This window comes from Microcebus murinus, chromosome 32 (genome assembly GCF_040939455.1).
Source record: "Microcebus murinus isolate Inina chromosome 32, M.murinus_Inina_mat1.0, whole genome shotgun sequence".
Lineage (NCBI taxonomy): Eukaryota > Metazoa > Chordata > Mammalia > Primates > Cheirogaleidae > Microcebus > Microcebus murinus.
This window is the reverse complement of record NC_134135.1, coordinates 3,714,989-3,728,502: the sequence shown is the minus strand read 5'-3', so window position 1 is coordinate 3,728,502 and position 13,514 is coordinate 3,714,989.

Here is a 13,514-nt window from a genome sequence, read left to right as displayed (position 1 = left end):
CTCTGTTATTCACAATCGGCCTACACCCCTCTGATACTGAGCCCTGTGCTTATATCAGTTCTATCACATAATGCAGGATAAGTCTCCCATCTCACAATCCATAACTAGATCACCTTTGTGAACTTCCTTTTGACATATCAAGTGACACGGTTTATAGGGATGAGGACATGGACATCCTTTGTGAGAGGCATTGTTCAGCCTTGCACAACCATGTCTCCTGCTATTGAGTATACTATTATTTTTTCCTTTCTTTTCTCTTTCACTTTTCTTTCCTTTTTTCCCCCTTTATGTCACTGGCTAGAACCTTTCATACTATGTGGAGTAGTGGTGATAAGAATAGAATCCTTGCCTTGTCCCCAGCCCCTGGGGAGAATCATTCAGTCTTTTACTTTTATGTATGATGTTTGCTATAAGGTTTTGTAGGTACTTTGTAATTGAGTTAAAGAAGTTTTTCTCTGTTTTTCCATCTTGGCTGTACCATTTAACATTCCCACCAAGTGTACAAGGATTACAATTTCTCCATAATCTTGCTTGTGAAACAGGTTCACTGCACTGGTTACCAACTTGTCTGAGTCCAGTGAGACACAATATAGTATATTACATGATGCAGGTTTATTATAAGTGGGCATGAAGCAACCACAGATTCCCATTGTTCATTGTGTGCTGCTTCCCCAAAGCTCAGAAACAATTGCTGAGATGGAGTCTCATCCACATGTGCCCCACTTGCATCACAGCTGAGTGACCCTGGAAAGCAGTTCACCCTGGGTTTTATGCACCAGGGACACATGACACACTGGCCTAAAGCATTGAAGAGCATCCTGTTTCTGAGGTGAGGGGTTGGGGGAGGGTACTAGAAAAGATCCAGGGCTTTTCTGGTCAGTCTTTTCTCAGGAATTTGCATTCCCAGAACTTTCTGTATTTAGTCTTGGGACTACAACCAAGAAACAGAGGAGAAGTGGGTCAGTCCAAGATCACCTGGAGAAATATCTTGCAGTCTCCCCCTGCCAATCCAGATATCCCCCTTAACAAGGCTAGCCCATTTATATGCCCACTGACCTCCCTGTATCTGGAGGCAGAGGTTCATCTCATGAGAATGATGTAATGTTTGAATGACACAATGTTGTTGAGCTATAGGCAGGTTCCATCCCACTATGCCCAGGAGGACTGCTACCTCAGGCATGATGATTAGGCCTGCCTGGAGCAGTGACCTAGCCCAAGATCGTACTGACCTAGATAACAAGTTGGTAATGAGGTCAAAGAAGGATTATACACCTGGGTCTATTGTCTGCCAATGCCTGCTTCTGCATCTCCTCTACTTGTCTTTCACTAATATGTGAGGTATTTTTCCAGATACAGCAAGAATTGTTGGCAATCACACACACTCCTCCCAGTTGGGCTACAAGAAAGTCTAGAGCAGGCATCCTCAAACTACAGTCCTCGGGCCACATGCGGGTGTTTTGCCCATTTGTTTTTTTACTTCAAAATAAGATATGTGCAGTTTGCATAGGAATTTGTTCATAGTTTTTTTTAAACTATAGTTTGGCCCTCCAACGGTCTGAGGGACAGTGAACTGGCCCCCTGTTTAAAAAATTTGAGGACCCCTGGTCTAGAGCTAATTTTTTGTCTAAATCAACCTTCTAGAGGGAGCTGAAGGATGTCTGCTGGGCTACCAAGGCAGTGGCCATAGACGAGGCAGTATCTGCCATGATCAGGGGACAAGTTTCTTATTTTCATGAGCACTGACTCCTTTGTATGGTACCAAAGATCTCATAAAGGACATAAACCCAGAGTAAGTTATACCTCATGGCAAGTTACTCGTAAGCCTCATGTACATACAGCTTTAGGCTGATGGCCCAACTGTGTTTCGCATTCTTAGGGGTGATATATAGGACTACTTTGACATATCCAAAGTGTAGGATCCCACCATCCACCATCTGTCCAGGCATGGCATTGCTTATTTGGGCAAGCCCAGATCACCTACAGAGAAAAGTAAAGTCCTCAGGTGCACACATAACTTTTCCCTCATTTTATTGTTCAGTCACTCATTGGGTATGGAAGCATTGGCATTAGGCAGCCAGGTCTTTTTTTTTTTTTTTTTTGAGACAAAGTCTCACTGTGTTGCCCAGGCTAGAGTGCCGTGGCGTCAGCCTAGCTCACAGCAACCCCAAACTCCTGGGCTCAAGCAATCCTTCTGTCTTAGCCTCCTGAGTAGCTGGGACTACAGGCATGCGCCACCATGCCTGGCTAATTTTTTCTACATATATTTTTTATTTGGCCATTTAATTTCTTTCTATTTATAGTAGAGATGGGGTCTCGCTCTTGCTCAGGCTGGTTTCGAACTCCTGACCTTCAGTGGTCCGCCCGCCTTGGCCTCCCAGAGTGCTAGGATTACAGGCGTGAGCCACCGCGCCCGGCCGGCAGCCAGGTCTTATTGATGGCATTGTGTGAGCTGTTTCTCCCATACAATATTGCTCATGAAGCCTCTAAACAGAGGGCTAGCGTTAGTGTTGTCCTTGCTTCACTTGTTGCCATGGGCCATCTATGTAATGCGAGGAGGGTGTTGTGTCAATGTATTAGTCCACTAGGGTTTTATTTGTTGTGGTGATGACATTTTTTCACAATGAAACAGTGCACCTCTGGCTTCCTCCCATGTGGCAGGTGCCAAATCCTTGCTCAGTAAGCCAGAACTCAGATTCTGTTTGTGTGCAGTGTAACGTTAGGAATGCTGGTATAGTTTACCACTGGTGGGCAAGAGGATCATTGTGGTCTATGACAAAACAAGGACCAGGATGGCAGATCCCACTGCTTTGTCAGGTTACCTGTGATGCCCATGGCTTGGAAGAGCCTAACGGCAGCTTTATCCTTTCAGGTCTCTGCTGCCATATCCTGTCGACAAAAGTACACTGACAAGTTAATGCTCCACCACCCCTCCCAGGAGTTCTCTACCTATTAGATAAGAGTTGGGCTAAGTTGATGTAACAACCCAGTCTGTCTGTCTCTGTCCTGGGAATAGTACATCTGCAAGGACCCATTGCCCTTGCTCCTTGACCCAGATCTTTCCATCTTGGTTGTCCAGTCCAGAAAGGGAGGCCATGACTTACATATACTTGACATGTCTGATAATGTCACCCACACGACTGAAGGAATCAGATATCCTTGGTGCTAGTAGAGGGACCTAGCACTGTGGTATTCCTTGGCCCTGTCCTCCTCTATGGAATCCTATGGAGGGGAAGCACCCAGGGCAAGCATTGCCTTCAGATCAGAGTCAGGAGCCATATCCTGGGTACTATAGCAGCCTGAACCTAAACCAGCCCTAGGATGTGCTCTTTAAAGAGAAAAAGGAAAGGGAATTGTTGGAAACACTGAGATTGGGATTTTGAAGCACAGTCTTATCAGATAGCTGCCTGGTTTACCTCTGCCCACATCAAGCTCATTGTTTCTCACCAGGTACTGCAGCGCTGTTTCCCTTGCACTGGAGTGTGGTGTTTAGTGTCCACATAACCCTACTGAGATGGGGGTACCGCCCCACTTGGAGGCCATGTTGATGTCTTCTGTTGCTTGTGAGTCGGCTATTTCATTGATCATTGGGTCCACCGGTATGCAGATGGCAGGGTGCATGGAAAGCCCATCATATCCCATTAGAGTGCACCCATTGTTGGTTTGTTCAGGCAATGAAGAATGTTCCTTGGTCAGGGTGAAGTCCTCTGGGGAACCAAAAGCATGACATAAGTTCCTGTGAAGGATGGCCGTGTTAGTCACAGCATCCATAAGAGTGACATATAATATATTTGTCAATTCCAGCCAGGAAGCTGTTGGCCTAGTCCTTGTCACTACACAGGGGATCATTAAAGAATCAAGTCCTGGCAAGGCATGGTGGCTCACGCCTATAATCCTAGCACTCTGGGAGGCCGAGGTGAGAGGATTGCTTGAGGTCAGGAGTTCGAAACCAGCCTGAGCGAGACCCCGTCTCTACTAAAAATAGAAAGAAATTAATTGACCAACTAAAAATATATAGAGAAAAAATTAGCCACGCATGGTGGCGCATGCCTGTAGTCCCAGCTACTCGGGAGGCTGAGGCAGGAGGATCACTTGATCCCAGGAGATTGAGGTTGCTGTGAGCTAGGCTGACACCACGGCACTCACTCTAGCTTGGGCAACAAAATGAGACTCTGTCTCAAAAAAAAAAAAAAAGAATCCAGTCCCTCAGGTATCTTTCCTCCTAACCAAACGGCTGGGAAACATGGCCTTTGAGCTGGTGAAAATGTAGCAAGATACAGTGGTAGGAGTAACCGGCATGACCATCACCATTGCACATAGTTGGCCAATTAGGTAGAGTGTCCTCATCAGTCTTAGTCTAAAGATGGCCATCCACTGGCTGTATGGCAGCCCCAGCCCAGTGGGCCCTCTGCTTGTCACTTTCCACAGTCATCGGTAAAGCCTTCCATACAGTTGGTAGGCATGTCTCTGAATCTGGTGGCCCAGGTAGCCACAGGAGGACCAGAACCATCCCTTTTGGGACATTTGGCTTCTTCTGGTAAGATTATTAATAGCTATTTGTTCATGAAGTGTAATTCCTCCTTGAGATCTGAGCTGGGCCCATATTGAATGTATGAGTTCCATTTGACAAGTGATCTCTATTGAGCCTGTCCAATTTTATTGATGGAGTTGGTGAGTGCCCAAGTATGAGCAGTCTATGTATCACAGTATCATGTGGCACTATGGCTGTGAGATGTTCAGTCCCCACCAGTGCCCAATAGCAAGCAAGGGATTCCCTGTCAAAGGAGTTTGTCTGGTGGCTGCCTCAGGCAACTTACCTGTTAAAAATCCAAGAGGCTAGTGTACCACAGTGGCAGTTTTCTGTTGACAGATCCCAATCAACCTGCCTGGAGGTTTAGGACACCTGTAATTCCACTGGGCTAGCAAGCTTTTATAAAGGAAAATAAAAGTCTCGAAACTACCCTCTCCAACTCCTTATGCAAGGGCAAGCATGAGGCTAAGTGGTGCAACACTTCCTTCCAAATGAATAGCTGTTAGTGGCATTAAGCGTTAGCCAGATCCGCATGGAAAGGTAAAAGGCCTTAGGCATCTATGGAGAACTGCCCCATAGATCTTTCAAAAGGAAATTCTTTGCTGGCATACCACAAAAAAGGATATGCTGCCGGGCGCGGTGGCTCACGCCTGTAATCCTAGCTCTCTGGGAGGCTGAGACGGGCGGATTGCTCAAGGTCAGGAGTTTGAAACCAGCCTGAGCAAGAGCGAGACCTCGTCTCTACTATAAATAGAAAGAAATTAATTGGCCAACTAATATATATAGAAAAAATTAGCCGGGCATGGTGGCACATGCCTGTAGTCCCAGCTACTCGGGAGGCTGAGGCAGGAGGATCGCTTGAGCCCAGGAGTTTGAGGTTGCTGTGAGCTAGGCTGACGCCACGGCACTCACTCTAGCCTGGGCAACAAGTGAGACTCTGTCTCAAAAAAAAAAAAAAAAAAAAGGATATGCTAATTGTAGTATTAGGTCTGTAATCTAAGCCTAGCTCCTAAAACTAAACTCTGATTCCACCCTGGTAATGCTGACTCCAGGCTTATCTTCCTAGATGCAGAACAGATACAAGACAAGATCAATCATTCCTTCACCCACCCAGGGACATCTGGGTAATTGGGTTTTCCTTCATTCCCCTTTTCCTTTTTTTAATTAAAATAAATGTTTTATTTTATAGTAGTTTTAGATTTACAAAAATTGAAGAGATAGAACAGAGAATTCCACATACTCCCCTTTTCTTTTCATTCTTCTCACCATATATAAACTGCTTATTTACTGAGTACTGAGTAGAGCCTTAGAAGAATGTAACTATTTGCCTCACTGCCCACCCCCATCTTCCTTTTTCTTTCTCTATGCCCTCTCCCCTTAATATTGAGTTTCCAAATCCCTCTTCAGAGAGCACAGGTCATAGATGCTTCTGTGGTATATGCTTTTCCCAGGCATGTCTGTAAACTTTGGCTTAATAAACCTCCATTGATTGAGATCTTTGCCTTAGTCACTTATTTTGAGTGTTCATAAAGGCAACCATGGAGGAACACCTCAAAGTCAAGCCCCTTTTGACTTGCACTGATTCTTCTGTCAGTGCTCAGATACTGCTAGAGTTTTACTCTGATTGTGAGATCATCCAAGACTCAACGGCTGTTCTCTCTCAGTGTTCCCCAATCTTGCAAAGTTTTGGTTTTATGTCCAGTGTTTGTTTTGCCAGGTAACTCCCGTAGAATAGTTTTGCTCACTTCAGATAAGGAAAGCGATTTTCTTGCTTCAGTAATGATGGAGGGCAGACGTTAGCTTGGGCCTCATGTCTAGATGAGGAGCTGGTTTGAGGTTTCATTTTGGAATTTGAGAGCTGAAGGTTAACAGTTATTGTCAGCTTCTTCTTATGTTCAGAGATCTCAGTAACATAGAAGTTGTGTGATTGCTTTTTCTGTTTTTGGTTTTGTTCTGTCTGACATGTGATTTGACCAAATCTTGGTCAAAACTGACAGAAGCTCTAAATTAGGGGAAACAAGGCCTTTAAAATTGACAAAAACATCTGCAGCTGCAGTAAATCAAGTTCCACCTATAAGGACACTGGCCAGTTAAAAGAAATAAAAATATTTTACCCCAAAATATATTTCTTTGACATATCTTAATATGGCCCTTCCAACAAAGATTAACTAAGAGTCTGACACCTTTAAAGGTCTAAAAAGAAGCACTGTCTCAGAGCTGCCACCTGTGTGGTTTCATTTATATAATAAGGCTGGCCACTTTTTGGGTCTCTCCGCTATTAGAATTAAATATACCACTAAAATTATATTTATCAGATGACATTAAGATAGATCCTTTAAACTCCTTGGTTAGAAAGAATATAAATATCTTATTATATGTAAGAGATCTCTAAAATATATATAATATGTTTTCTTTGTCCATTCATGAATTGATGGGCACTTAGGTTGTTGATTACACATCTTCGCAATTGTGAATTGTGCTGTGATATCCCTTTTTGTCTCATACCCATAGTGTAATTCCCATATTTCACCAGGGGTCAGTAAATACTGCTTGCCAATTTAGTTTCTCTTTATTTCCAATGTCAGAATCTGAACTATTCTAGTATCATTACATTCCCACAGATTGGCATGGGAGAAGTTTACTCCTACATGGCCATTACTCCTGCCCTCCACTCTCGTCCTTCTCTGTCCTGCCCATTCCTCACATAGTATCTTGGTCTGGATGGAATATACCGTTCAATTCTTAGCATGTTAATTTTGCACTTCTGAACACCCCAATTTTGACATGACCCCTTGCCCCCCACACTACTCTCACTGAGTAAGGCAAGACCTTACTCATCCACTGGACAGTTGTTCGGGACACTGCCTAAATCACGTGCATGATATGATGACTCTGAACATTATCCCTGAGGATGGGTTAGTAACACTATTAAGAACACTGTTTAGCTTTCACATCTCGCTTGAAGAATTTCTTTTTATACTGCTTACATTTGCTGTGACCAGTTGTTTTCTGTTCAGCCTGGACAGTTGTGCTTAAGAATATGTTTTCTCATGCTGCAGGCCAGGATCAAGTCTGGTTTCTGTCATTTACTTTATGTGCAAATTGGGGTTAAATATATGAACACTTGGCTCCGTGTCCTTATTTGAGAAGCAATGTTACTTTGCATCAAGGTTCTAATTTTATTTATTTTTGTTTGAAAATATCATAAAACAGGAAACATTTTTAAAATAAGTTAGTGCTGTTAGATGGCTTAAAGTACTGCAAGTTTTTGGCCAGGTACAGTGGCTAATGCCTGTAATTCCAGCAATCTGGGAGATAGAGAGGGGAGGATTACTTGAGGTCAGCAGTTCAAGACCAGCCTGAGCAAAATAGTGAGATCTTATTTCTACAAAAAAATAGAAAAATTAGCCCATTATAGTGGCACATGCATGTAGTCCAAGCTACTTAGGAGGCCGAGGCAGGAGGATCGCTTCAGCCCTGGAGTTTGGGGTTACAGTGAGCTATGATGATACCACTGCTCTCTAGACTTGGAAACAGAGTGAGACTCTGTTTTTAACAAAAATTTCAAGTTTTTTAGTAAAGGCTCTAAAGTTCCTTTGTTTAATAAGATTTGTCAGCCTTCGGTGATATGTATAATGACATGGTCCTTTTCTTGTTTTAGTCAACTCATTTTCCCATTGGAAGTACCATAAACTGGGAGGCTTAAAACACAGAAAGTTATTTCTCTCAGATGTGGAAGCTAGGAAGGCCAAGATCAAGGTGCCAGCGGAATTGACTCCTGGTGAGATCCCTCTTCCTGGTTTAGTCCAGGCGTCTACTTGCTATGTCCCGACATGGTGGAAAGACCAAGAAGAAGCAAACTCTCTCATGTCTCTTCTTATGAGAGCACTAGTCCTATCCATGAATAGTTTAACCTAATGACCTAATCATCTCTCAAAGGCCCCACCTGCAGTAACATTCTATTGGAGCATAGGCCCTCTCCACCTGAATTTTGGCTCATACAAACATTCAGGCCATTGAGTTTGTACCATATTTTGTAATTTTTTGATTATTTTTCAATTCATGCCATATGGTGTTTTCTCTGATGTCAGTTAATGAATTTTCCAAGTAAAAATGCTATTAAATATTTTTTATGGCCAGTAAACTAGATGCTATTATTAATATATATGTTTTGTGGCCAATAAACTAGGTAATTAAAGGGCACTGCATATATAGGAAATGACTCTATTGACTTATATAACTGCAAGTGTGAAATCACAATTGCAATTTCTCACTTGGTTACTCAGTTCTTATGCTTTATAATGCTATGTGTTTTCCTTACCTCGTACATCAAAAGTCAGTGATCTTAACATATATTCCAGTCCTCATATTATGTGGTGGTTCCTACATAGAGGATCCGGTTTTCTTAAGAGAATTTTTAGAATTCTTTAGACTATAACTTTGTATAAAGAGCTTAATAATTGCTTGCTTGTTTGTTTTATTATGGATTACTGCAGTATCTCATTAATTAATTTATTTCTAAGAGAGGAGGTCTTGGTCTGTATTCCAGGCTGGAGTGCAGTGGTACAGCAATGGCTCACCGAAGTCTTAGACTCCTGGACTCAAATGATCCTCCAGCCTCTCATTCTTGAATACCTGAGATTACATAGAATATAATTCTCCTTCCCTTCATTTCCAGTGTATATTAAGTATCCTTAAATCTAAAGTGAATTTTCTATAGGTAGCATTTAGTTAGGTCTTGTTTTTTTATTTTTTATGCATTTAGCCACCATATGTCTTTTAATTTTGGAGTTTTACTCACTCACATGTAGTTACTGATAGGTAAAGACTTACTATTTACATTTTGTTGAACCTTTTCTGTTTTGTAATTTTCTTGTTCTTCTCATCTTTTTTTTTTCTTTTAGGATTACAATTCTTTGGAAGCTCTCATCTTCTTGTTGTTCTATGTGGTTTTATGATTTTTTGAAGTAGTGTGCTTTGGTTCTTTTCTCTTTATCTTTTGTACATTTGCTGTACTTTGTGTGTGTGTGTGTGTGTGTGTGTGTGTGTGTGTGTGTGTGTGTGAGTGTGTGGTTACTTGGGTCAAAGGCACATGTCTTTTGGCTGGCCTCGATGTATGTCTGCCTGGGGCAGCGCACAGGGATGTTTCTCAGGTCTGGGATGCAGGTGCAAAGCTGTTTTCCAGCTCAGGAGTATGCCCACTGGTGACAGCCTATGGAACTGTTTCTCAGGCCCTTATTGGGGGTACAGGGCCATTGGGCAGGCAAGGGGTGTGTCTGTGAGTGGCAGGGGCATTGCAGGGCTTTTTCTCAGGTCCTATGCATGGGTATGTAGCCACTCCACTGGCTCAGGGGCTTATCAGCTATTAGGAGGTCCCATGGCCTCTGTCAATAGGTGGAGGGCATGAAGTAGTTTGGCCAACTCAAGGGCCTGCTCATCCTGGGTGGTACTGCCAGATTGTTCCTCCAGCTAGAAGTGTGATGGGAGTTGATTTCCCTCCTGTGTAAGACCAGAGTCATGGCGGATCCTGGGCCCAGGCTCCACACAGCTGGGGTTGTGGCATTCAGCCACCTGCGTGGGCTTGGCATAGTGAAAATGGATCTCCAGGGCTAGAGAGGCACAGTGGCTACTGGGCCCCAGAACAATGCACACTCCAGAGATGGCTCTGGTCACAAGACGGTGCCTTGCTTTAGCAGGTTGGCTCATAGGGGTGGTGGAGGGTGGGGAGTGCCCATTTTGTGCTCTTCATCCAGGGCAGTGCTGCTACATGAATTTCTGGCAGCTCTCCAAACTGTGCTCAGGGCTTGCCAGGGATGATTATTCTGTCATAAGGACTGTAGGTATTTGCAGTGGTAACAGGGCTGGTGGGGATCCTCTGCTTACCTTGCACCCCCACAACAGAAAGTACTCCTGATTCAAGGCAGATCTGATCTGGTGGCAGAGGTGTGGCTGCAGAGGCCACATCTGTGGCCTTCATACTGCCCCCCTGAACTTCCAGTCACCATAGGGGCATCTCCACTCCCCCGAGGCCCTCCAGTGTTCTCCCTTTCACACTCCAGTCAAACCTTCACAGTTTATTCATTGTCTTGGTCTTTTCCTGTTGGGGGAAGAGGTTCCATTGCCAGGAACCTCTAGTCAGCCATCTTGCTGATGTCACTTCCCCAGGATTATTTCTGTGAAAAATGTCATTTGGATTTTGGTAGAGACGGTATTAAATCTGTAGATCACTGTGGGTAGTATGGAGATTTTTACAATATTAATTTTACCAATCCATGAGCACATGGTATCTTTCCATTTATTAGTAATTTCTTCAATCTCTTTCATCAATTAATAGTTTTCAGTGTACAGATCTTTCACCTCTTTGATTCAGTTTATTCCTAAGTATTTCATTTGTTTTGGTGCTATTGTAAATGGCAGTTTTTTCCTTCAGTTTTTTTTTTTTTTAAGTTTGTCATTAGTGCCTATAAATGCTACCGATTTTTGTACATTAGTTTTATATCCTGCAACCTTACAAAGTCATTTATTCTAACAGTTCTTTGGTGAAATATTTGGGCTTTTTATATATAAGGCCACATCATCTGCAAACAGAGATAACTTCTTTTTTTTTTTGAGACAGAGTCTCGCTTTGTTGCCCAGGCTAGAGTGAGTGCCGTGGCGTCAGCCTAGCTCACAGCAACCTCAAACTCCTGGGCTCAAGCAATCCTCCTGCCTCAGCCTCCCGAGTAGCTGGGACTACAGGCATGCGCCACCATGCCCAGCTCATTTTTTCTATATATTTTTAGTTGGTCAATTAATTTCTTTCTATTTATAGTAGAGACGGGGTCTCACTCTTGCTCAGTCTGGTTTCGAACTCCTGACCTTGAGCAATCCACCCACCTCGGCCTCCCAGAGTGCTAGGATTACAGGCGTGAGCCACCGCGCCCGGCCCAGAGGTAACTTCTTTTATTTCATTTTCTTGCCCAATTGCACAAGCTAAAACGTCCAGTACTGTGTTGAGTAGTAATGGCAAGAGTGGGAATTATCTTGCTCCTGATCTTAGAGGGAAAGCTTTCAATTTTTTATCATTAAGTATGATGTTAGATGTGGGTGTATGGTAGATGGCCTTCACTGGGAAGGGGTGCATTTTTTTATATACCTAATATTTTGCGAGTTTTTATCATGGAAGGATGTTGGATTTTGTCAAATGGTATTTCTGGATCTGTTGAGTTTTTTTATACAGCTTTTGTTCTTCATTCTGTTAATGTGGTATATTAGATGTATTGATGCGTCGTTGTATCCCAAGGCTAAATCCCACTTGATCCTAGTCCTTTTAATGTGCTGTTGAATTTACCTTAAGGAAAAGAGGACTGTGATATAAAAGCTGGAAATATACCAGGCCTCAGAACTTTTCCCTTCGACGCCAGGACTCACTGCCCACTGCCCAGGAGCCAGTGGGGATTTTAACGTGTGGGGGACCGTGGATTCTGGGTGTGGTTGGAGGAGGTTGGTGAGAAGGGTAGGTTTGAACCTGAAAGTCTGAAACCCATACAAGCGCTTGAGCTCTGTGCTGTGTAGAAAATTGTGGACAGCAGGGGGGGGGTGGGGGGGGCACCTGGGCGGGGCCATGCCCAGTGAAGGGCGGGGCCTAGACCCTGGGTAAAGGGCCACTTGGGATGGGGTGGAAGCGGCAGTGGGGCCAGGGCTCCCTCTGCCCAGCTCCTTCCCAGGCCTCTGTCTGCTTTGTCAGTCCTTCTGCCCTTTAGAACTGGACCATCAGCATTCCCATCAAGGGGACACTCTCCTAATCTTCTCCTTCCTGCATATTTTAAGTAAATATTTCAAAAACTTAAAGACAAATTTTGGAGTTGTCCTGGGCCAATTATATTGAATACAGAGTTGTTTTTTCTTCTGAGATTGAAAGCGGTTTAAATGAAGAGCTCCTTTTGTGAGATGAAGACACGGGTCCTATCCATGAGATGGGCAGGACTCAGCCTGTGGTAGGGTTGGGGGAGAGGGTGCAATGGACTCAGTGAAGGGTCCCTGTAGGGCGGTGGTTACCCCCTGAAAACTGGCAATTAGAACGGCATATTTACATAAGCAAGGACCTGAATAGTGTGCATAGCAGCTATAAATTAAATAGCAGGTGAAAGGCAAACTTCCCTGATACACAGGGAAGGTGAATTATATATATACATTCATATCCCCTTGAACCAAGTTTGAGTGGCACTGAATTTCATCAGGAAACTGAAAATTTTTCTTTAGGCCAACATCAAGGTCATCGATGAATATTCTATGTGTGCACCCTGAGGACAAAATCAAATGACAAGTGAGAGGCTTCGTTGCTCCTTCAAAAACAAGGGAAGACCCTTTCCTCCTTCCTCTTATTTTCAGAACATTTTACCTTAGAAAACTTGTAAATATAAGTACTTTCTCATGAAATGTCTGTTTTTAGAAACTAAATGAACCTTTTGGCAGCCTGATAACCTGGGCATGTCTTTCTTAAGGACTCCAGAGCCATGCATTTGACATGTCAGCATTAAGGGAGATAGCACCTGTATTTCTCAGTTTCTGTGGGATAGTAGGAGCCTGACTAGAGTGAGCACCTGGCTCCAAGTTGGAAACCTACCACCTGCCATAAATATGTGGGTCCATGTTTTTCTTCATCCCTCTGGATATAATAAGTAGCTAACACAGATGGTCACTTCAATTACCAAATAGAGTCAGGATGAACCATGTGTGCCTAGAGGTGCTGTTAGTTCCTCTCCTTGAGGCTAATTAGTGTTTATCTTGAAAACAAGTGCCTAATGGATTGTATGGAAGCTTGAGGTCTCTTTCTCTCCACTTTATTATTATTTTTTTTATCTCTTAGCAGGTTGTCTCTACTTCCCATCACATTCTGGCTTAATGCTTATTCATTACCAAAATTGTTTTCTTTCCCCACTGCTTTTATGGAGAGGAATTTTGGGTTGGGAGTAGATTTAAAAAAAAATTAATTATATTTCCCAAA